We start from the raw sequence: 26,694 nt of genomic DNA on the forward strand, positions 1-26,694 counted from the left end.
GGTTGCAAGTAGAAAGAATTTTTTCAGTTATGTAAATAATATTGTACTTTTGTGTACAAATGCTTGGAAGTCACATGTCAACATCAGTTGCTGCATTCATCCAAAAATGTAGGAAACTATCGCTATAGGTATCAAGTCAGCTATACAAGGAGTACCCTTCCCATGACGCATTTCACACTATCTGTGGACTCATGGTCATTAATGTCTTCTGCTAAAGTTTATGAAAGTAAAATGCATGGGTTATATTAACATATGGACGAAGGTGAGGCACTGGTTGAACAGATCAGTTCCATGCACGTAAGTGTGAACTCTAGTTTGTTATACAGATCAAAAGACAGGTTTAAATCTGATATAAATGTGTGTGTGTGTGTGTGTGTGTGTGTGTGTGTGTGTGAAAGACAGATTATTAATTATGTGGTTTTCCATTAGTCTCGATAGACGCGATTTTTATCGAGCGATGACAATCGAAGTGATTTAGTGTAAACTATTGCACCTTACTAAATTAACTTGCCACTGGAAAATATGAATCGTCATCACAATAGGATAAACCAGTATGGAAATTTCGCTATTGCTTCACTTATTGCTTTAACACCTACCTGGAAATTACATAACCGAGTAGCTTATTCACTATTTGTAATTCGGAAAGCCCTAAACAATATGTAGTTGGAGAGCCCCACTTGGAGATCTGTATATGGACTCGAAACTATTCAATCTTAGATGATGATTCCAACCACGGATGGGTAAACAGTGTCTCGCCCACGTTTTCTTTCTTTCTTTCTTTCTTTCGCAATTTCGCAATAACATACACGAGTCTATATATGACATGTTTTTTTCGTACGTGCTTTTTTGTCTATTTATTGTGTGGTTTCATTGATATCTCCATACATGTATTCATCTATCTTTTTGTCTAATTATCTGACTGTTTGTAGTCTGGATATAATTTGCACGACAATCTTTATATTTTGTGTAAATTTTTAATGGACTATTCTCCCCGTTTACGGAGCCAATGGTAACAAGATGTGTCCTAATTAGAAATGTGGCAACTTTTAAATAGACAACCGTGAACGGGGTTGGGGATAAATATCGGTTCCCAATGTCTGTCCTTTTTCTTCCTGTCTTACGAGTTACTTTGGTGCATTCAAATTATCTTTTAAATTATTCACACACAATTTTATCAGTTTATTACTTTGGATGGAACAAAACAAATAAACGCTGCTATTGAAAGTAATACAAACCGAAAGGATGAAATTTATTCAAGATACGTATTTGGGAGAACTTCAGGTGAGATATTATGCATAAAGCAATAGTGAGAATATTGCATAAACAGTTGATAACGCGATTTAGACACGGGTGCATGGTGCTGAGTTATAAACTGTTGTTGTTGCTGTTATAACTGTCAACGATGATTCACCTTAACCGTATTTTTAGGGGCCCGGAGTGGTCTAAAGCGCTCTCCGTTACGGATTACTGCCATCTCACCTCTGTCTGCGTGGGTTCAAGTCTCGAATTCAGCCAGTGTCGGTATGTGAGAAAGCTTGCCAGTAGCTTCTCGTGGGTCGCCATGTATAGCCTATCGTGTGCTGAAAAATGGCGTTAAACCCTAGAACAACAACAACCGTATATTTAATTTTTCCATGATGAACAATTCGACTAGCTTGACACAGTGCCAACTGTATGAATCTTTGAAGAACGACATATCTTTTGCATCCATAAGTACATACGTACATACACATACGTATGTACACACGTACATACATACATACATACGTACCTACGTAAGTACATACATACATACATCTTGTTAACATACATACATACATACATACATACATACATACTAGATGGATGAGGGATAAAGAGATACTAGAAATATTGATTAAACTGACGGAAAGCAACTGCAGAAGAGCTGCATTAGTAGAAGTTGTAGTATTTGTCGTTGCTGTTGTAGCCACGTCATAAGAAGAATAAGTGAAAACATAATAAAACTGCTGTGATTTTGTTCAGATTCTACTTCGATCGTCTCGCCATCTGTCACAGACACCTGCAGTTGTAGCACAGGTACGGTATTGTCTTCTTTTATATTCCTACAAGCAATGCAAAACGATAATGAAAATCCCAGAACCAGTCTGTAAGAATTTGTTCACTTCCATTCACATTCTAGATGTTCCTACATGTTATATTTGCTGAAACGCACGTGACGTGCATTTTTTAAACTGACAATAAAATAAAATAGAAACACCGTGATTAATACGTTCAAAATAGAAGCGTGACGGATGTTGGACTCGGTTAGACGAACTGCAATTATTCAAGTAAAATGTTTCTCGAAAACAAATACATATCATCTAGACTAATGCAATGAACGATATTCCTCTTAATAACCGGTCCTTTTTTATTAACCGATCTTGTTTCAATTATCTAGAATATTATTCTGCCCCTAGATGAGTTCCCATTCTTAAATTGAGACCTACATTTTAATGTGCTATCGCACACATGCACACATCGCGTTATAAGGTTTCATAACATCTCATCTCACATTTCACTTTTATCTTCTTTTTCTTTTTGTTCTTAATATATCATTTCACACCTTGCGTTATTTTGTTGCTTCATCTCACTCTTCACGCTATATGCGGTTTTAATATACACCATCTCACGTTTGTCCTTAAAATTGATCACGTGCTGGTCAGTCTCAATATCAGGTACCTGTTTTCTATCTGTTTTTCCATTGATTTAACATGAAAAGTTTTATTTAGGAACTTTATAATCATGCAATAGAGTCACCTTCCCAATTTCATTTTAGGATACGTTCTGTTGGCTATATCGGTGGCAACAAACTGTTTATTTGTGTTCCTGTGTCTATGGAATCATGGGAACGATCTGAGAGTTCCCCGTTATTTTGGAGCACTGCTGAAAAATGTGACTGATCATGTATGGTGGAGAAGACACAGAACAAGTAACAATGGCGCAGGTGGCCTGAATGATGCTGGGAAATCAAAGTCAAGCTCTGGAACAAGAAATGTTCAAGGCAATAACGACTCTCCAGTTGGAATCTGTGGTATGAACTTTATATACATAACATGACGAAGTCCAGAAACTATTTGTTTTCAGTGCTTTGGTTATAGACTAATTCAGGGGTGCACACTATATGGTCCACGGGCCATATGCTGCCCGCTGACAAATTGTGTGCGGCCTGCTGCCAGTGTCCCTACTTTACCGGTGCGTAAACCTATGCAAACACCATAATATTAAAAATTCAATAACTTAAAATTTTTGAGTGCTCATGATCAAACCTATATTTATTAGTATAGATGAAACCTGGATATCAGCTTCTGTGAAGAGGAAATTATATGAGCCACCTGCATTTTCTGGACCTGCATGTGTTTGAAACGCGTGCTTTCAGTTCCGCACCAAAGAGACGGGTGCTAATTTTAGTAATGAGTGTTCCAAACTCCAGTCTGTTAAAGGAATGACATTCCATCAATAAAATAATGTCTCTAAAAAAAATTTATTTACACCTAGGATAAGGTCTCAAAAGATTCTTTTTTTCTAAAACATAACTTACATTATTAACCAATCCTGGTCAACCTAACCCATATAAACTCTATTTTATGTGCACCCATTTCCAGGCTGGTTCCCATTTTTCCATATCATTAGTACCGTGTATCCTTTAGTACGCTCCATTAATCGTATGAATAATAAAATGGTCCAAGTATCATTGATTTTTGGACGTGTTTTTCAAATCAAATAAAGAGCAATACTTATTTTTATTTATAAGACAAAATAATTAGTGTCTTTTAGAAATAAAACATAAATGACCTTGCACCCAATTAAACGTTTACTTTATGAAAAATTCTAGTAACAAATTTCGAAAGTGACGAATTCCAATGAAATTGGCTTAGGTGTTTGACTGAATGAGAAGACTTTTATCAAACACACCGTAAACAACTACAGAACAGAGGGTTGAGATATTCTACGTGTATTTACAAGTGAACAAACGAAGGATTTGCTCCGGAAATATATTTACATGTCACTAAAAGAACCAACCCGCCGACGGTAGCCCCACAGCCGCGAGAAATACCGGTAAGTGTATAACCTGCACACCGATGTAAGTAGCCATTTTTTTTTGTTGCAGATTTCTGCATGTTTTAATGAATAGGCTATATCAGCCCCTAAACCGCCAATCAATATCATCACGGATGAGGGACTGATTTATCGGCCTACGTAGGATTGTCGGGGGGGGGGGGGGGGCGATTTCATAAGTGTATCACACGCAGATCACGCTTATAGCGCGAAGTCTAGAAGAAGAACTTTTGTTTCTTTACATCCACAGCGGTTCCGAATCGAGGAAAAAGTTACTAATTACGGTCCGCGCGATGTATTTCCGGGACCCCTCGATGAACTAACTAGAACGGTAAATCAGCCAGTTTAGCTCTTCGATTCAGCGGAAAAGCCAATAAAAGTTTAGTATCCCTAGTACAATCTAACAACGGAAGTGGCTGGAAAATATACACAGCCGCACTTGCTTCGTTAAGTACCGGATTCCTATTACCCGCCATAAGTCGTGCCATGGCGGAATAAATATATATTCATACCGTATTTCTGGAGTTACGTACATTAAGATAACGACTATCAGAATATAAAAATCGTTATGGGGACAGATATATCTGTTTACCATGCTCGATAGCTTCATTCGTGACGCGACAATAACGCGCCGATAAAAGCGCGAAGAACATATGCTTTCATGACGTCATTCTATACAATTATAATCTGACACATGTTAGAGCCTCTCGGCATATTGAAAGCAAACAAAAAATACCTCGATCTATGGCTTCATCAATTTGCAGAATGATTATATGTTTGCATTATATTTAAAAAGTACTGGTTTTGACAAGTCCACAAAATTTTAAATGTATGTTGAACTTTGACTCCAACATATTATGCTTTTACTCAGCAAACCTCGATACATAAGAAGTATTGACTTGTGGCGTCTTCGGTCGATTGAGAGCAAACAGCACTATGTGTAGTCATGAAATCATATTAATATTTCGTATCAGCAACAAAATATCTTTTATTTGATTAATATTGCATTTTGTATATTTATTTCTTTTAAGTCAATCATATCATTAATTATAAAATTATATATATATATATATATATATATATATATATATATATATTTCTCCATGTTCTGATACCATTTACATGATTTTTGTTCTTCCTTTTACCTTTATTTTCTCTATTTTTTGTTACTTTTAAGTAAATTTTAATTTTAATTTTATAAACACATGAAAAATATAAATATGAACTAGTTTTGTCGGAAGGATATACTACACTTCCAAGGTCGTGCAGTATTCCATCCCAAAACTCGTTCATATTTTCCCATACAAATGCAGTAACCTATAATTATTATTTTCATCTTTATCTAAGTTGAATGATAAATTTTGTGTTGTCCAAGAGGGACTATTAAACAAACGTGGAATAATGTTAAAATGGAAACTGAACTGATTGTTCCTGCCTCAATGCATTGTTTAACCCTGCAAAGATATACGAGGTTAAATTGGTGTTTTTATAATTTGATCTTTGTACAATTCAACTGTTAATCTTTGGAGGTTAATTACAAGAATAAAGTATTTTTTGATAATAAAAATTGTTTACGTATGCCCATTTTGACTAGAGTAAAACAAACGAACCCTTTCAAAATTCGCTCTTAAACGCCCAACAACCTTTGGAAAAATCCCCTGATTTTAACAAACAAAAAATTATTTTCCCATGTTAGAGCGTAAACTATTTAATAATTTAATTGCCATTATGTTACAGAAATGTTAGAAAGACTCAACGTCATGGACTCATAAAAGACTATAAGTTCACATATCTTTGTTTACGACACGCTTTAAAAAATGATTAAACTATATTTTGACTTAAATTCGGTGTGTGTGTGTGTGTGTGTGTGTGTGTGTGTGTGTGTTTGTGTGTGTGTGTGTGTGTGTGTGTCGAGCTAGTTCAGAAACCCAGCGGGCTGCATACGTATTTTCGTAACCGGAACGTTTCGTATCCAGCATTTCTACCCATGCTATTGTATTTTCTGCTGATATTAGTTGAATTTAGAAGAAAATAATCAATAATGCTTATATTTATGTATTATTATCATTAAACATTAAATTAGTCAAATGTTAAAATCGTTGAAAGAACAACAAACAATAAAATCAGAAAATATATAACGAGTCTAAAATGGATCTTAAAATAACATCTTGTGTACTATTATAGGGCATTACAGCAGAAGAATGTGTTACATATAGTGTTAAAGAGATGTACGGATAAAACAACACATCAGTACGTATAGGTTCCTATGCAGCAATAAAAGTATTTACAAAGCGATAAGCCAGATTAATTTCTGTTTCATTATATTGATTACAAGTTCATTTGCTTTATCCATTTTAAGTACGGTATTTTATAATTTAAATAATGGCACTGAACCGCTATAGTATTATCTGTTTGTCCGAAACTGCAGCTACATTAACTTTTTAGACATTAAGTGGTGATTCATGACGTAACACGAGGGCCACTGCTAAGCAACCCTATTGTGCATGATTTATACTGCAAGCTTCGGAAAAACAAAATGGAAACTAACAACGATATGGACATTTTCTATCAAAAACCAAGAAAGAGTAGTCAAATAACATCTTTTGTATGAAAATACAGCCACAAACATCCCAGAATCAATGATGTTTTGGACCATTTTATAATTTTTTACAACATCGTCTGTCAGTACTAATACAGATTTGTTGTGTTGATTTATCGGACTAGAACTTAGGTAAATCAGTTAAATATACAGTCACTTTCGAAACACAATTACTTTTTCAGTGTTCCTCATATAATGATGATAAAAATATGATACAAGCTTTTAATTTATGCTATTTCGTAAATTAGTGCAATTTCCAAGAAAGAAAAAAATGTTTGATAATTCATAGGAGAGGATTATAAAGTTAGGTTTTCGCTCAAGAACTTTAAAGACATTGATACCATTATACCAAAGAATTTTATCCGTCACGGTGCCAATCGCTTGGTGCAGTGGTAGTCTGTCGACGTGTCATGAACGAGAAGGACGTCTTTTCCCACACGGAACTTAATATTTCTTCAACCTCTTTCCCAATAATGTGCTATGTTACCTTGAATTGTGAAAGAGAACCATGTTAGAAAAAAAAAAAAAGAGAGGAAGTAATTACATCACTTTAATTTGTGAAAAATCTTCAGTATGTGCTGCCAAGTGTGTGAGATATTCTTGAAAATTTGGACGCTCATTCCGATGTCAGTCAACATCGGAACATGGTACACAAGGTCCTTATTTGGGCAGTAAGACGTAGCACGTGTCTGTGCAAGTGTTCACTCGATATGTACAGTTTCGTGACGACGAAGCTTGGAACTGGGTTAAACAGGAATCGATCATCTACAGAAGTATTTTTCTTAATGGTCACCAATTTTCTCCACTTAAATGCGACTTTTGCTATCTCATTCGTCTGTCAAAAGTGTTTTATGTGAGTTTGTAGAGCTTGTGACTTTCAGTACACGTACAACAAATAAATAAGTTTTTTAATTAATGTAATTTCAGCTCGGCGTGTTCGAGGTGAACTGCCACCGGAACATGAATCCTTGATATCATGAATACGTACCCGTAACGATGCAGGATACAAGTGGCTGAGCTCTCTACTGAAATCGAGGTGCTTTAAGGCATTTCAGAATTGAATAATTATTGTATATTACTTTTACTCTTTTCCTTATGGTACATTTACAATATGGTGTTCCTCAGTCGAAATTTCAAGAACATTGTCATTATACTTTGTTGAGATTAATTTATAATGAAAATCGATTGATCAGTCAGTATCAACACAAGTCTGAGATCCATTGACTTTGGGTTAAATGAGACACATATAGGTTCACGGCAAACTTATCGCATTGCAGTATGTCTCAATCTGATTAAAGTCAGATCTCGACTGTCCTTCGCGAAGATTTGACAGCGACCGCTTAGAGGTCTCTTTCTTTCTTCTTCAATATCCGAAATGTGCGTCCATTAGGCCCTGTACGTCAACGTGTTGAGTGGCAACGGAGCCACCAATCAGCAAATTTCACCCTTATTCAAGGAGTAAAAACCCAAATTTCGGGGATTCGGTGTGCGCACCGCGCACTGTTTAATTGTTCGTCGAGTGGGAAACATCAGCCACCACTCGGCGCGTTAAGTCATGCATGCACATCATGCTCATGAATGTTCATGTCCAGCAGCGGCAAGGGCAGATAACCACTTAGGAGTCATGTTCTTGTAACCTATATTATTACCATAACTGCTAATTTTATCAACCGATCAGATGAACTCTTATATCGTCGAGTTTGGTTGACTGAGAAATATAGGTGTAGAGCATCAATGTGTTCTGAACGATTTGACTGACTTTCAGATTTCTAAAAACTGCATTTATGTTGGGTAATTCAAAGGTCACAAGAATATGAATCCTCAGGGGTCCCTTCAGAGCTTCACGTAGGACAGTGTAGATCCAGTCTTAATTAGATTACAGCATGTCTTCTATTATTTTTTGTTAAAGAGAACACATGTTTAACCGATCGACTACCACTATACTAAAGCCTAAAATCTTTGATCGTTTTATATTTTCTAGAGTGAATGATTATGACCCTTGCAGCATGGAGATGATTGTTTTCGCAATTATTATACCTTGAATAAGCTTAGAAAACATATTTAAGCGAAACGAAATTCAACGCTGGAAAGTTGCATCTGTTGTTTGCTTTGAATACTACTTCATAGACGGAAATGTAAAACTGATTGATTAATTGAGTCGATGAGAGAGTTCGGGTGAACAGACAGTAGAGCTGATGATTGTATTTGTTCATTCTGGAGATGAAAGATACACAAGGTGAAAATAATAAACCCTGAAATATAAAGAAATGTGACATAAGCTATCTTTCCGTTATTTCTTAAATCACACACTTACATATAGATGAAAATATCTTCTTTTTTTAAAAAATCTAAAGCATAATTGACTTTCTAGGCTAACATAGAATAAGATTACATATATACTGAAAACTTCCTGAATATCTTAAAAGATAATACCCACACAACATCAACAGACGGACAGATAGGTATCAGTCACAAATGGAAATAATGATATAGTAAGAAAAATATGTTGACAGGATTGAAAACAGAAACTAGGACAACTCTCATCGTTCTAGTGGAATATAAGCACACAATATGAATGAAATATACATAACACTACAAACATAAAATCATACATGATCGCATGATGTTAGATCCAAGTTCATTTACTGAAGGATAATATATGTCACAGGCATATCTATACTTGGGTACATAAAGCGCTTGTGCATTAATAAGTTATGTAAATTTTTGATCTCTTGACACGGGATTGCCCTTAAACAACGATTAGTTTACGATTTCTGACCCGTTGACGTGCACCTGTCCTTATTCCTGGAGTTTCGTAAGGAATTTTGCGTTTGTGATGGACTTATCCGTGTTCATCCAGCATATCTCTATAATTCTTCCGATCATCATAGGTATATTTGCTTGTATGCTTCTTTTCATTGTTTTGTTTAATTCTTACGATCTGAAACCTTTTTAAATATACCTTTTATGTGCATTTCTTTTCAATAATTATCATAACTCTGCTTATCACTTCGTCAGTCATTCTTTATGTATTTTATGTACGATGTCATACCTTACAATCGCCTGATATGAAATCTATTTTGTTATTTGTCATTCGTCTATTATGTGGCATGATGTTTGATATGGAAAATATACATTGCAAATTTTCATTCCTACGTTAAGGTTGGTGTTTGTAATAGATGTACAATTTATTGAAAGCATCGTTACAATTCATTGCTAAATATAAGGCATTCTGCGCTTGTTATCTACTTTGCAACATTTTCTGAAGTTACAACTTAATTTGTAAAAAGTAAATAAAGAGCATATTGCATACAAAAATGTTAAATATCTCACCAAATGTCATGACTGTACCCTATGTATGTTCTCTGATAGACACTTTTTCCATAAATCTCAGTGCAAGGAAACAGTTCATGCGTAATACGTACATGTGCATGAATAAAGACATTACACATAGGTCAGTCATATTCACAATATTATATAATTATATACATCCAAGCAAAAGGCTTTGCAGGAATACGTTGCATTTATCACACACACACACACACACACACACATACACACACACACACATATACACATACATACATACATACATACATACATACATACATACATACATACATACATACATACATACATACATACGTACATACATACATGAGAGAAATGAAAAATAAAAGTATGATATGAATATGAGAGATTTAAAAAAATGAATTAAACATTTACTTCTTCAACATGAATTTATTCAACATATGAAGAAAGAAAACTTTCTATTAGCAAGGAACATTTAGATCTTTGCTTCAAAACTCGCAAATTACACACGTTTAATGATCTATTTACAACATTCATAATTATTATTTAGATTATAACTAAAGAAAATATTGTTGTTTCTGTTTTAACCTCATTGTACTGAACGTAAATTGGAAGGATTTTACATCTTTCGCCACATAACCACCAGAGCGGGTGTTCGAAGGATTGCCTTAAATTGGTTTTTATCCTGATCTCAACATACATAGCCTAAGTCAAAGACCCACACACATACCAATATGCAGAGGTACACGCACGAAAGATACAATTATACACAAACACTCATGCACAAACTTCAAGGTGTTACTAAACTATGAATTGTCTGTAATGTGAAATTATTTCCTATTCCCCCCCCCCCACAAAAAAACCAAAACACCCCAAAATCACCACTCTCAAAACCAACCCCCAAAATACAAACAAAAGAAAACATAAAAGTGTGAAATAGCTTTAAGATGACAACAAAAGTTAAATATCAAAAGTTATATTATTTATATTGGCTGTATATTTTTCCAGCACTTCATGCGATAAAAAAAAATTCTTATAATATTACAAATTTGGGTTTTTATGCAAAGCGTGATCTCCAAATATATATATATATATATATATATATATATATATATATATATATATATATATATATATATATATATATATATATATATATATATATATATATATATATATATATATATATATTGAAAGAAAACAAAACGTTGATCAACGTTGTTATTTCTTAAGAAAACATTTAATTCCGGGCATTGGCTGATAAAGTTCAGATCCAATCCATAAATAATTTTCAAAAAATATTCATGAACTAGGGAGTTATAGAATAACTTATGAACATTCCCCTCCTTTCGAATGTTTTTTGATCATGATCACTGAACTGAATTATTTTCAAAACCTGGTTTGTAGTAGTATTCCGATGAAGCGATCTAAAATAACAAATAATTGTAGGTATATTTTGTACAAAGTTCAGGCAAAATAGAAGAATTTGTATTCTCCTCTTCTGTGATTTCATCGTCTAACTGCGTGGAATAAATTACATGTTTACCGTTTGGCTTTTACTATTTCCCCTTCTTCCTGTCAGAACATTTTGTCAAAGACTAAATAAACGCTATTTCCACTCTCAAAAAAAGTTTATGATTTTTTTTATTATTTATCACTAATATCATTATGAGATTAAAATACTACATAAAATCATTAGATAGAAAGAATAAACTATTTTTTCACTTCATGTTCTATATTTTATGGTAGGATTTAGTAAAATGAACAAACTTAATCAAATAATCAGAGCTACCTTTCAAATAAGGATTAGAGTGATACCACTCCAGTAACCAAGTAGTGTCTTAACTTCATGTAGCTTCTTTGAATAATTATTTTCTACCATATGCTCCAAGTTCAAAGAGAAGGCAACACCTCGTAATTAAAAGCTGGATATTGGTAAGTTAATATCGTTTTCTTGACATACATCTCTCATATGAATTTTGTCCCCTAATTTTTGTTCAAAATAGCTTTAGATTTAGAAATATTACATTATAACCCTCGTTCTAGGGCAAGAACATAAAAAATATGCATGTTTATCCTAAAGGTCAATGGAAAAACATCTAATGTTAGGGAACTATTATCAGTATACTGACTTATTTTATGTTTTTTTAATTATAGAAATTTCCTGTACTTCTCGTATCTTGTTAAGGTGCAGTAAAGAAGTTCAATTACTATTAAAATAAGCAGTTGCAAAAGGATCACTATGGCGACAACCTCTCCCTAAATCAAAAATGGTGATAAATGACCATTAAAAATGAGACAAGTTTTTGACATACTGCAAAATACAATAACCCAGGGAAAAATGGATACTCATAAATTCAATATTTTTTCAAATTTACTCACGTGTCAAATTAATTGATTTTTGCTGCCAAAATTAAGAGTATTACGAGTTTATAAGATTGAAAACCATTTAGGGTTCTTAGTGGCGTACCAACCCCCCAATCAATCCGCGCAACTGCTGGGGCAGGAAGTTGTTTCTGCTAGGGCATAATAATCAGCAAATAAATTTAGTTTATTGTCTGTGCTTTGTTACGAGTCTATGGTGATAAACTGAGTAACAGAAAGAAGCACAAGCAACACGTTTTCTAAAACGTAACAAATAATTTAACTATGAAAGTTATAGAGTGAATTTAAGAGGAACTTTCTGTATTATGAATTAAATCCAAAATAATTCCAAAAGTTCTATCACAAGTCCTAAAGAATCGAATGTTCTGAATAAATTCCAGATCGTCGAATCTAGTGGTCTGCCAACAGTTCTAATGTATCACAGCATCGTTGTCCAGAATTCCTTTAAATAAATTCATGATAGTCACAGAATAATATTTTAGTCTAATTAGCACTAAACATTCCAATGAATAATCCCAACAAATGTCTCATGTCAAATATATCTAAACACGACGTTAAACACAATAACGTATATTAACAACAAGAACATAAGTAAATTGTGGTTTTCAATTTGTAACAGAACGTCTTTTTACCGAGCGAAGTGACATAATGTAAATAATTGTGCCTGTCCTAATTTACATTGCCTGCAGAAAATATTAATCTTAGTACGGTGTTTTCTTTTTTTCACCATGAAATTTGTAATTTTCATCATCATCATCATCATCATCATCATCATCATTACGATAGGAGCAAACATGTGAATGATAGTAACAAATCTCAAGCCAATATGGAAATGTCCTTATTGCTTCCTCGGAATTATATCAGCTACCTCGAAATTACATACCTTAGTAGTTCTTCATTATTCGCAATCGGAAGTCCCTAAACAATGCGAAATCGGCGACACCCACAGGGAGATTTGTATGTGGACTCAGAACTATTACATAAGAGATAATGGTAATAAGCAAGAATGGGTAAATTATAACTAGCCTACACCAGTCTGTCTATTTATCTATAAATCCCGTGTTAGTCCGTTTGTTCCTTCATTTTTGTTTTAAATTATAGTTCTTACATCCTTTCATCTATCGTTATATGTAATGATCTACATGTAATTTTAACACACACAGATATATATATATATATATATATATATATATATATATATATATATATATATATATATATATATATATATATATATATATATATATATATAGAACACGTACATACATAAATATATTGCACGAAAAAATTCTTGTCGGTTTTTTGTGTGGTCTATTTTGACAATTTGTAGAGCATGGGAATAACAATTTGTACCTTAATATGAACTCTGGGAGCCTATAAATAAACGAGCATAAATATGGGCGGTGTAGGGAATGGGGATGCAGATTTATTCCCACTTTTACATTAATTGTAAACAGGGGACATAATTTTTAAAAGAAAGGCGTTAATGAATGTCGTATAAAGGTTTGAAATTTAGACCTTTTGAATATATTGTATTAAGACGGTGAATCCAATAGGTTTCGTTCTTTTTTAAAATTACGTCCCCTGTTTACAATTAGTTGACAATATATCCATGCTATTCTAATTTACAGAATAACTTACATAGTGAAAGTATAAACTAATAGCATAAAAATAAGTTTACTAATTCTTTAAAAATAAAGGGCATTGTAAAATCAATTTTCAATATATTATGATTAATTATTTGTTAAATACTTATTTATTTTATGATTATAAGTATTATGCACACCATAATATTTTATTTTATTTTATGCTAAGCAGTGAATTACTTCATTTTCTAATTAAAATAATATTGATATTTCACTGTAGTGAAAAAATAATATTTTTTTCACTACATGGACTACTTTTTTGGTCAGAACATACTTACCTCCCTTTGATTTTCTGTCGTTGAACTACTTTTTGCTTATGTACGTAAGAAATCAGCTAATTCACTGTGTCACAAACTTTAGGTAGCCAACATATGTGAGCATAAAATAAAATAGAATATTTGCTTGAAACGAGTGAATAACAGATACATTTCATCTCGTGGGTGAGAAACTCTAGTATTTTCACACGTGGCTTTGCCACTCGTGAAAATACTGAGTTTTTCATCCACCCGATGAAATATATCCGTTATTCACTCGTTTCAAGCAAATATCCTCTATAAACACCTTGAGTTCTGATGAAACATTGAGCATTTGTCAACAATATGACAAGGTATAATATATTATTTTTGTAGATAAAAAGTTGCATAAATGGATCCAACTATTTATAAAAACTAATAATAGACGCTTTTAGATATTTGAATAATATCAGGAGGGAATGTATGTATAAATAAATTCTGATACTCCTTGTTGAGAAGTAAACTCTATTCTTTCACTGGCAATGGCACGCACAAAGCAAACGCGCCATTCTAATACTCCTTCTTGAGAGGTTGGTTGGTTGTTGTAGGGTTTAACGCCATTTTTTAGCACATGATAGGCTATACATGGCGGCCAGTATTAATGGTGGAGGAAGAACCCGGGAAAACCCCGGAAAGAACCACCGACCCACGAGAAGCTACTGGCAAGCTTTCTCACATACCCAAATTGGCCGAATCCGAGACTCAAACCCAAGCAGACAGAGGTGAGATGGCAGTGATCCGTAACGGAGAGCGCTTTAGACCACTCGGCCACTCGGGGCCCCTTCTTGAGAGATAAAGTCTGAGTTATCATCTGCATACAAAAAAGTTTTGTCATCGGCAATGGCACACACAAAGCAAACCTTGATGTGGATTATATGACCAGTGTCAGAAAACAGAATGGAAAATACTACTACTACAACAAGAGGAATTAGAATCGTGGAATAGTACACATAAAAAGCATTACAATTTCAGTATATAAAAAGCAAACAGAAACCTGAACTCATAGCGAGTGAACTGAATTCACAGACGTGCCGTCACGTGCAAAAATAATAATGTCACGACATAGAGAAGTAAACGAGTTGGAAAAATACTTCGATACGAAGAAAACTGAGACAGAGGAGGGTTCCTTTTTACAATGTAGGTACAAGTCAGGAACACAAGAAATACATATATGAGAGAGAGAGAGAGAGAGAGAGAGAGAGAGAGAGAGAGAGAGAGAGAGAGAAAAGACCTTTGCATGGCAAGAGTGCTGACAACCCTGCGACTGATTGACAAGAAATTCATTGACCTCGCGAATTCATTGAATAGGAAAGGAGATTAAGCATTTATCTTGAAACTTAAATGGAATACTCCAATACTTCCATTTGGAAAAATGGATTTTAGAGGGCTAAATCTTGACCTAAAGAATCCAACACCTATTTGCGAAAGATGTAAAACAAAAATGCTGAATTACACATATCTGATATCCCGCTAGACATATCATTAGATGCGACAGTAGAAAGTTTCGAGAAAAAGTTTAAACTCAAAGTCACCCAAGTAGGATTGGACACACACCCTGGATTTCCCATAAAAAAATGAAGTTAGAATCCGGACAATAAAAAAGTGCTCTTCCTCCATGAATTCCTAGTGAGAACATGGTATAAGGGCTGTATTTTTCATAGGAGATGTAAGAAATGTGGAAATGTAGGACACACACCAAAAAATGTCCAACAACTAAAGAACAATCAGGAAAAACAATCCATAGCAGTGGAACCACCATGAACTCCAAACAGAAAGACACACAAGAAACACAAGAAGAGAAGGTACCAGTACCCAAGCCACGGAATAAGAAACAACAAGGTGAGCTAAACAAAGAAATACAAGCAAAAAATCAGAGAGCAAAAGGAAAAGAGAAACAAAAAGAGATACATGTACAAGAACAACAACAAATAAAAAGATAGACAGTAAATTGAACATCCAATAGAACAAAACAGTGAACAAGCTGCAATGATAGAAAGGGCAGAAAACTTAAAACAGACAGAACAGTTGTTTTTGTTGTAGGGTTTAACGCCATTTGCAGCACACGATAGGCTATACATGGCGGCCAGTATTAATGGTGGAGGAAGAACCCGGGAGAACCCCGGAAAGAACCACCGGTCCTCGAGAAGCTACTGGCAAGCTTTCTCACATACCCACATTGAATGAATCAGAGACTCGAACCCAAGCAGACAGAGGTGAGATGGCAGTGATCCGTAACGGAGAGCGCTTTAGACCACTCGGCCACTCGGGGCCCCTACAGACAGAACAGACAAACAAAACGAAAAAGAGAAAGCAGAAAGCACGAAGATCCCTAAACAATGATTTTCAAACGGACCAATCACAAACAACCTCCGAATAAAGTGAAAGGAAAAGAAAAATCAGAGATGTATATTAACTGGCATTTGACGAGGAGCTCGAAGATATAGAATACGAATTTGAAGACATTAATTCTTGAAATTTTAACAAAAGATCCAAATGGACAACAAAAAATCCAAACGGACAATTATATATATATATATATATATATATATATATATATATATATATATATATATATATATATATATATATATATATATATATATATATATATATACACACACACCCATACCTATACCCTTAAAAACCATGGAATAAAGTGCCGTGCACTGACGGTTAAAGACAAACCATGAAAAAGTCCTAATAATAGGAAATCAAAATATGCCATAAACATTATCCCGTGCACTGGCAGAATACAGAAACACTAACTGAAAAGTTATAGCATTTATCACACAAATAAGCCTTCGGGTCACTTGATTACAATATAAGCCTTCGGGTAGCCATACCACAAGTATGGGGAACGACCCCCCACCCCCACCCCAAAAAAAGTACGTATAAATACGGTAATAATAAAGCAAGCCTTCTAGATACATTCTATATATCAGAAGTGCAAACTAAGGTAATTAAAAAAATGTATATCATGCATGAGCAAAACTGATCATAAAATGGTTTTAGTAGACTTGTCTCTCACGAATACAATTAAGTGGGGACATGGTGTGTGGAAAATGAGCAGTGCTCACATGCTCGACAGCGAGAATGTGAGCACTGTTAATAGTCATCTAAATAATCTAAAAGAAAAGCATGTAGGAGATACCATGAACGATTGGGAATTGATGAAAAAGGGGATTAAACAGATAATAACGTTTTATAATAAACAAAAAGACTTTATAAATAGTGGGTACAAGGAAAATATTTAGAACTTATAACCAAAAAAAGCACCATTAACAGAAGTGGAAGATAGATTAACTAAACAACGGGAAGAATTAGAAAAGGAAACCACCCAGGGCATAAAAACCAGGGCAGGAAAATATGGGCATTTATATAAAAAGGGTAGGGGAATGTACAGAAGAATGGAAATCCAAAGGGGAGAGCATTAAAAAGATAGAACCTCTACAAATAAATGATGTAACCTGTAAGGGTAAAAAGGATATATTAAAATGTATACAAAAAACATTATGATAATATATATAAAATCCAAAACATTGATGATGATACAATAAACAAAAGTATTTACGAGAGACTGACTATAAACAAATACCACTAGATATAAGAGAAAATTGTGACAAATTTATTACGGCTGGGGAAATTTTAAAAGCAATATATAGTCTAGAAAAAGGGAAATCCCCAGGATCTGATGGTATAACACCAGAATTTCATGTTAAATTTCAACGAGAATGAGTAGACACATTAGAACTGCTTTACAACAATATACTTTTAAAAGGGGAAATGCCAAAAAGTTGAAGGGGAGGGATTATTACTTTAATATACAAAATGAAAGGAGATAAGAAAGATTTAAAACATTATTAAATAATGCCCACAAAATTCTAAGTAAAATAATAACCAAACGAATAAGAAAAAGTTTAGACACACTAATTGATATAAACCAAAGCTGTGGGGGGATAGAGAGAAACATTACAAATAATACCCTTTCAATATCGGCCATAATTGATTTTTTAAATATTAAAAAGGAGAAAGGAGTCACGTTTCTATTCGATCAAGAAAAAGCTTTTGATCGGATAGAATATGACTTCATTTTTAAAACCTTCGAAAAATGTGGCTTTGGCCCATATATCATAAATTGGGTCAATGCTATGTATAATAACATTACTTCTAGGATAATAGTCAATGGTGAGCAGCAGGGAGGGCGAACAGACCTAGGGGTTCCGACAAAAAATAAACCTTCCAGAGAAATCTAATTCGGAGAAAGGTTCTATTTACCGAATTGAGGCTTCCTGGAAGAGTTACATCGTTATTGACCCTCAATCCGAAAATAAACATTTCGTTCGAAGATCTAGCTGCAGAATAATATGTTCAATGATTTTTATTTATTTTTGATTACATTTTGTCGACCGACCTGAGGTAGGCGCCCTCCCTGCTGCTGTCGTGTTTAAATGAATTTTTAAGATTCTCATCGTTAAAAAATTATATCTAGGCCAACTCGATATCTGGTTCTAGGATCACATAAATTCACATTAACGAATCCATACGGTGTAGATTGAGCTCGTCCAAAGAAATTTTTGAATTTATTTATATCCATGTCGCCGCTGCACCACGTTTGATGAATATTTCTTAACGTATGTGTATCTACACCGTTGAAGATCGCTAGCATGTTACAATTGTCTCTGATTACCTTAGGTATTTGAGTATATCTCTGAGTTACATAAACAACGTCGGTGTTTTTATGTCGTCCACGTGAAAAGATTCTAGCAGGATTCGATTGTTTATCCTGCATGACATCATCGTAAACTACCAAATTATTAATCGAACCATCTAGAACATCAACCGAGGGAGCTTCTTCTACATCAGTGATAAAATCAATTATATTCTCGCCGTTATTCAACAACGCCGCATTTTCATTAAATTCCTTGAGTACCTGATAGCATCTTTGGTCATCTACGGATGGTGCAACTAAATATAATTTGTCCCATTTTAGCCATCTCATTATCAAGTTCAGCAATAATTGTGTTTTACCTGACCCTGATGGTCCTATGATGATCATTCTAATCGAATTAGGTAAAGCAGCATGGTGCTTCACCGGAACAGATTTCTTTGTAGCCGAAAAATCAATTACATTCATGATATAATTATATCATGGATTTATATTGTGTGCGGTGTAGAACACGAACACCAACTGTGGATTTAGCTACGGTCGTTACAAAAAATAATAGGTCAGCCGTCACTGGTAAATGCGAAATATGCGGCACAAAGAAATTTAGATTTTCTTCATCGGGCGAAAAATCTGTTAAAATAAAAGCGATAAAAAAAAGAAGAAGACACGGAGGTGATATTACCTCAGGATTATCGTCGTTACCTGGATTCTTTTGGTCCAAATACCCCGGAGAAAAACATCTACCAGGATATAACTACTGCGGACCAGGAACACGACTCGATATCAGATTAAACGATCAGGATCAACCGAATCCTGGTGAGGATCCTGCAAACGCAATCGATCGAGCATGTTATACTCATGATCTTGAATATCGAAGCAAAGATCTACAACAGCGACATCTAGCTGACATCGAATTAATTCATGCAATAAATTCGATAAAAAATAAGACTCTCAAGGAAAGATTAGCCAGTTGGGTGATTAATGCCGCTATGAAAGGCAAATTAGTTTTTGGTGGTAAATAATATTATATGGAAGAGATTTATTATTCTCCTGTTGGATTTTGGAAAGGTAAATCCGTTATCAAGAAACTAGCAAAAGCTGCTAAGGTAAAACCATCAGTAACTGCTACGTGGTTAGCTAAACAAGCTATCTGGCAGATTTATCTACCACCACCCAAACGAATAGAATACGCACATTTTGATGTCAGCGTTCCAAATGAGGTTCATCAGGCTGATATCATGTTTCTACCGCACGATACCGTTAACGATAAAACATACAAATACGTGTTAACCGTGGTAGATATTGCTAGCAGATACAAAGAAGCTGAGCCGCTGATAACGAAAACAGCAACTGAGGTTGCTAATGTATTTGAAAGAATATATCAACGAGGTCCGTTAACGTGGCCAAGGCTGCTTCAGGTTGATCCTGGACGAGAATTCCTTGGTGCTGTTACTTATTTGATGAACAAAAAGAATGCAGCAACACGACGCGGTAAAGTAAAAATTCACAACGATCAGGCTATTGCTGAGCGATTTAACAAAACATTAGCTGAAAACCTATTTGGCTATCAATATGCAAGAGAATTCATTCAGGATAAACGATCTAGCGACTGGGTCGTCAGGCTACCTAATGTTATCTCAGCAATAAATAACGAGGTAACAAGATCGATAAACATGAAACCAGCAATAGCTATACAAAAAAAATTTATACCTATTCGTCGAAAAGATTTTTCAATTCGGTGATGTCATCGTTAGGTATCTGTATAAACATGGCGAGGCTGAAGGAGGTAGAAAAAGAGCGACTGATCCTATCTGGAGCGTGACGACACACAAGATAGTATCTGTAACAAGATCATCAGGTAGACCAGCTATCTAGACACTCGATGTTTTCGCTCCTCAACGCGGCTTTACACGAGAAGAATTACAAGTAATTCCGGCTGATACTCAGTTACCGCCTCAGTCACTCAAATAATCTATTCCGCGTCTATTACACTCTAAACAAGCTAGAGTAACATTTTTTCTGTTATGTCCTAGATTATTGTTTATTCTGTCCGCGGTAAATTGTCTGGAATCGTTCTTTTGATATGTCCAAGTCATAATACAATTACAACCGGAACAGTGATTATTTTGTTTTTCTTTCAACGATAAAATGAAATCTAAATCCAGATCGAATTCGTGATTATTTTTCTTATCAGTTTGTTTATAGCTGAACAATTTTTTTTTTAAATCACATATTCGTTTGTTTCGTCGTTAATAACCAATCTATCTAGGGTGATGCTTCCTAACTGAGATATTTTTCTCACTCTGGATACAGCTAGATATGCTAGATTGGACCATTCGATGTTATCATCTACAATCCAAACTCGACAATCTGAGATAGTTAGTCCCTGTGAAGAATGTATCCTCATAGCGTATCCTAACGTCCACGGCGATTTCTCCACACTCAGCATATCGTTAACGAAATCAATATCAACGGTAACGATATCATTCAGCACAAGATTCTGCTTGCCCTTACCAGGTATATCGACGTCAATATTTTGTAGTCTGGTATCGATTGGTCTATAACACAGCGGAACAGACATCGATGGGAATTTTTCCTGATGTATATTGAATAGCTTTTGTTGAAGAACATCCCTGATTATTTTTCTGCTTGCAACTATCAAATCATTCGGCGTCCACATTGATAAGAAATCTTTCATTGATGTTTCTGTAATTACCTCTCTCATTACGTCACATTGAATTTTATTTGATTTTAATCGAATTAGTTTTTTGAATTCACTCAATCTACCATCTAGCGATCTGTAATCGGTGTCGACCTCCTCATAATAATCAACAAATCCCTTCAGCCACTCGTGAGGAGATTCACCATCAATAGGATTAGGTTGACCGTGATCTCCGCACATAATTACGGCGGTATTTTTTGTTAATAACCATTCTAGAAACATTTTTAATGTACCAGCAAATACTGTACAAATCTCATCCCAGATAATTTTTTTATTCACATATTTTTCTCCCATCCTGGACGGACTCCACGTACCACCGTTATACTTGAAAAAACTGTGATACGTACACGAATTTACTCCTCGCTGTTTCATCTCTCGTGCTAATCGATGTGTTGGTGTCAACACAATCATATCAGAGTTCTTGAATAATTCAATCATTCTGGTTGTTTTTCCTGATCCACCAGGTCCGTTTATATACACCATTTTGTATCTCGCGGCGGGATCATACACATATGGTGTTGTCGATGTTTCTGATACGCTATCTGAGTGATATTTTTCTTCATCAGCTACGTCAGCGTCTTCACAGCAATGTAAGATATATTCGTCTTTTACTCGCCACGTACCCCATGATCCATCTCCGGTTAGTTTTTCTAACTCTGGTAGGTATTTTTTTATCAATATAAAACGAATCAGTAGCTACTCTAACCGCGGTATCAGGGAATTTATTTATCATCGATAAGAGATTTATACTGGCATAAGCTAACATTGATGATCTTAAATGAACATACTGAGGTGATTCCACCTCAAGATAATTAACCACGGTACCGAGTTTCGTTCCATCAGCGACGTAAACATCCTCTCTGCTACAAAATATACCTCTCTCAGCGGTATCAGCTATTATAAAATCTAACTCAGCCTCATCCATAATGAATCTACAATTACGTCTCTGATGATCATATGCACCACCCTGAGTGAATTTGCCGATTATTTTTCTACCTAAATCCTTTGCGTCATCGTGCTCAGTTGGTAGCCAAACATCAAATTGTTTCTGATACGAAATAATCGCTTCGCTGACCGTCAACGACGTTAACATAGCAGAATCTAGCATATATCTCAATAAAACTATCGGAATCCATCTCTGTTCTGATAAGTGTCTTCCAAACCAAAGATAGCATATTTTATGTAACCCTGATGCAAACTTGAATGATGTAACCTTGGCGAATCCTGTTAGGGAGAAATCCGGTAAAGGACCGTTAATTGATATCCTGGTCATCTCGTCGCATGGATGACCAAACTGAGTGAAGTATTTGTTACATTCTCCCATTCCTAAGAAACTACCAGGATAACACGCTATCATGTCAAATGAAATCATATTGATAAAATCATACCTTGTGTTCCATAATCCACCATGACCATACTCAGCGCAACTCTGTTGGATATCCTTAAGAAAATCTTTTCTGGTTGGTTTCCACGAATTTTTTTCTCTTGCTGCATGAGCAACAACAGACGGAATCGTGAAACAATTAACCAATAATTCCTTATTCACTGATTATTTTTCTGCTATCTCCGTCATAGAATCATGTAATTTTTCGTTTCGATACATATCTCCGTTGGGCCTGACAAATTGATCATATCGATCATTGCTGGAAAATAACCAAACAGATACTGGATCTGATTTACTTATCTGGTAAATAAAATCGAACATATTCCCCGTTGTAGAATAGAATTTAATAACACGATTCCGAGGAAAAATGGTTACTGCGTTACTCCAAGCATGTGAGTTATGATCAATTATCTCGATGGGAGATCCTTTGGATTTATACGCGGATGAGTATAATATCTCACCTGATATTGTTTTTACCGTGATAGGGAATTTTAATTTCGCTGATAATACAGCAACGTCACTTATTGATGCACCATCATCAACTGATTCTGCCCAATCATTTATTTTTTCTTTTCTTAAATCTGTTAGGCCGTTACCGCGTTTTATGTTGGTAAAATGTTCTATCACTCGTTCAGCTACACAGTTTATCTTTACTGACATTTTCATCTTAGCGAGATTCTCAGCAACAGGTTTATTCAGTTTGTAAATTCCATAAACAACAGCAGCTACAGGATAGGCTCGTACATAATACGGTTTATCTATTCCCGTCAGTAATCCTGGCTTAGAATTATTACTCACCGTGACAGATTTTTTTTCCGTTTATCACAGGATCACGTTTATCGCGTGTAATCCAAACGTCGTTCTCGTTATTCACAATGAATTTTATTCTAAATATGTATTTGTCGTTGTTGAGTGAGTTGATTATCTTTTTAGCTCGTGCATCGTTCATCGTATTATCGATATCAGCTGCTTTCCACGTCGACCATACATGAGCTGCTCCATCATCGTAAAATTCTTTCTTAGCCTGATCTACCTCAGGAATAATATATTCTGCTTCGTCGAGATCAAATACCATTTTGTTATATTTTAAACAAGTATTTGTTTAAATATATAATGAATAACTGCAAATGGTTAATGGTTGGTTCGTTTACTTGTTGTGGCAGATCGTACAGAAAAGAATATTGTGGAATACATTTAGTTTACATAAAACGAGGTGGAGTTGGTCCTACGAGATGCATCAGATGCAACATCGGAATACGGGGAAAAACTAGAATATGTGCAGAATGTGGCGGTAAAAAATACAGAGAGTTGAAAAGACATTACGACAAAAAATCACCTAATAGCAATATCGCTATCAAGTGTGAGGAGGATTATTTAAGTAGATTTTCGAACAAACTTTGATTTAAACAAATGGTATATTATATAATGAATCCCCAATAAAGGAGACATCCAATTTACGATAGCTACGAAGCATCTGCTGATGGTACAGTTAGACACATTAAAACAAAAAATAAGGTTGGTAACGTTGGTAATGCCGGTTATCTCATGCTTAACGTCGGTGGTAAAATTTGTTATAACCATCGATTTGTGTTTGAGTGTTTTCATGGGTCAATTGAGTGTGGTTTAGTTATTGATCATATTGATGGAAACAAACTCAACAACTCTATAGAAAATCTACAAGTAATTACTCAGAGGGACAATACTCTGAAGGGTGATGCAGGTGGACGAAGAATTTCTAAGGCAGTAAAATCAATAAATACGGAGACAGACGAAGAGATATATTTTCAATCTATGAACCTGGCTGGTAAATATTTCGGTATTCATTCATCTTCAGTACGATTTGTTGCAGAGGGGAGATATATGTCATCGTTTTCTTACAAATTCGGTAGCTGGATCAAATTCTCTTATTTTCCTCTCATATTAGATGAATAAAATCATTATGAATATGAATCAGGAAAATATTAACGAGATAATAAAGTCCATTGAAGCATTAAAAATCAAAGAGATATCATTATCAGATGATTTAGATTCTGATAAGATCGCCGCTGATTTTGATACCATCATGCAACACAAACAAGAAAATAGATACACGCTGTCGTCCGAATACAGACTCATAAAAAAAATACAATCAGCGATGTATAAATCGCTCATCAGCGTTGATGAATCTGGTATATGTGATTTTGCTCCGTTAGCACGTGTCGTTGAAAAGATTCGATCATCGTTATCTGATGAATACGAGTCAAAAAAACAATAGACACACGCGCACGACAATTGCGGAGATTGATAGATAGTGAAAATCAATAAATATTTTTATTTTCTGTAGAATATTTTATTTTCTGTAAATATTTTTTTTCTGTTTTTTCGGTGAATTTTCTGTTTTTTGACTGTTTTGGTCGTTTTTTGACTGCTTTGGACGAAAAAATGGCCATTTTTGACTGTTTTGGTCATTTTCACTCATCGGTTTGGTTGAGTAAGATACCCGATTCTCTAAATGATTTCAATTAGAGATTATACAAGGGTCAATAAAAACCATTGACTTCTGATCATTTTGTTTGTTTTCTGAGTTGATTTTGCTTGTTTTTGACTGTTTTCTGAGTTGATTTTGTTTGTTTTTGGTTGATTTTATTGACTCCTGTATCTCTTCTAATTGAAATCAATTAGAGAATCGACCATGTTGGGTAACTCATCCAATGGGTAAAACGACCAAAACAGTCAAAAAATCGACCAAAACAGTCCAAAAAAACGACCAAAATAGTCAAATTTCACTGAAAATAAAAAAAAAAATCTACAGATTATAAAAAAAAAATCTACAGATTATAAAAAATATTTTTTTATTTTATGATTTTATCAACAGATTTATACTCAACGTTTCTCCGCGTGTATCTAGCAGATGTCCAGATTGATCAGTCAGGGAAAAATGTACGTGCTGTAACAATCTATTGTGACATCGAAGATAAACAGGATTAATTGGTTCTTGTACTAGCAGAAATCCCGGTGGATCCTTCGGTGAAAACGAATACAAAACAAATCCTTGTTTCGCCTGATCAGAGACAGATGCATCAGCGATGTAGCTGTTTTCGACGATATCGCAATTAAGATTGACCGCGATGGTGGTGGTTATATTGACTATCTCAGGCGAGAGATGTCTACCGGTACCATCCTCAGCGTTGTCGCGCTTGAGAATGGATGGTGGTGGTAGTTTTTTTCTCCATGCAACATGGAACTCGGAAAACTTTTCATCAATGGTATCAACAACCGATTTTCTCAATTCGTGTATGTTTTCAGATCCAGGAAATCTGTAAGATTTCATGCCACTTCCCTCTCTCAGTGAATATGCATCAATGAATTTTTCCTTCATAGAAGGGGTGGTATCGCACGATATCACGGTGTTCAGTAGACTATGGATATTAACCATCATACTTGATAGATAATTTAACCTCTGTATTTGATCGTGAATTTTTTCACATGAAGCTGTTGAATCAAAGATACATTCATCGAAAAATTGCCGCAGCGTTTGTAATTGTCTCTCATGTTCTTCGTTGAATTCTCTGAACCATTTGACGACGTCATCGAATTCAAGAGAAAATTCATCGACATCTCGATAATCATC

The 26,694-nt window shown here is 34.8% G+C and overlaps 1 long non-coding RNA gene across 1 annotated transcript; it reads left to right on the forward strand.

Moving 5' to 3' along the window:
• Positions 1-146: 146 nt before the first annotated feature.
• On the forward strand, positions 147-9,762 carry LOC149801628 (uncharacterized). Its single transcript, XR_016420701.1, has 4 exons — positions 147-297; positions 2,005-2,058; positions 2,798-3,052; positions 7,604-9,762. It is a non-coding gene; the product is annotated as an uncharacterized LOC149801628 (long non-coding RNA).
• The last annotated feature ends 16,932 nt before the right edge of the window (positions 9,763-26,694 follow it).

Source organism: Sinohyriopsis cumingii, chromosome 4 (assembly GCF_028554795.1).
Source record: "Sinohyriopsis cumingii isolate HCF-2022 chromosome 4, ASM2855479v2, whole genome shotgun sequence".
NCBI lineage: Eukaryota > Metazoa > Mollusca > Bivalvia > Unionida > Unionidae > Sinohyriopsis > Sinohyriopsis cumingii.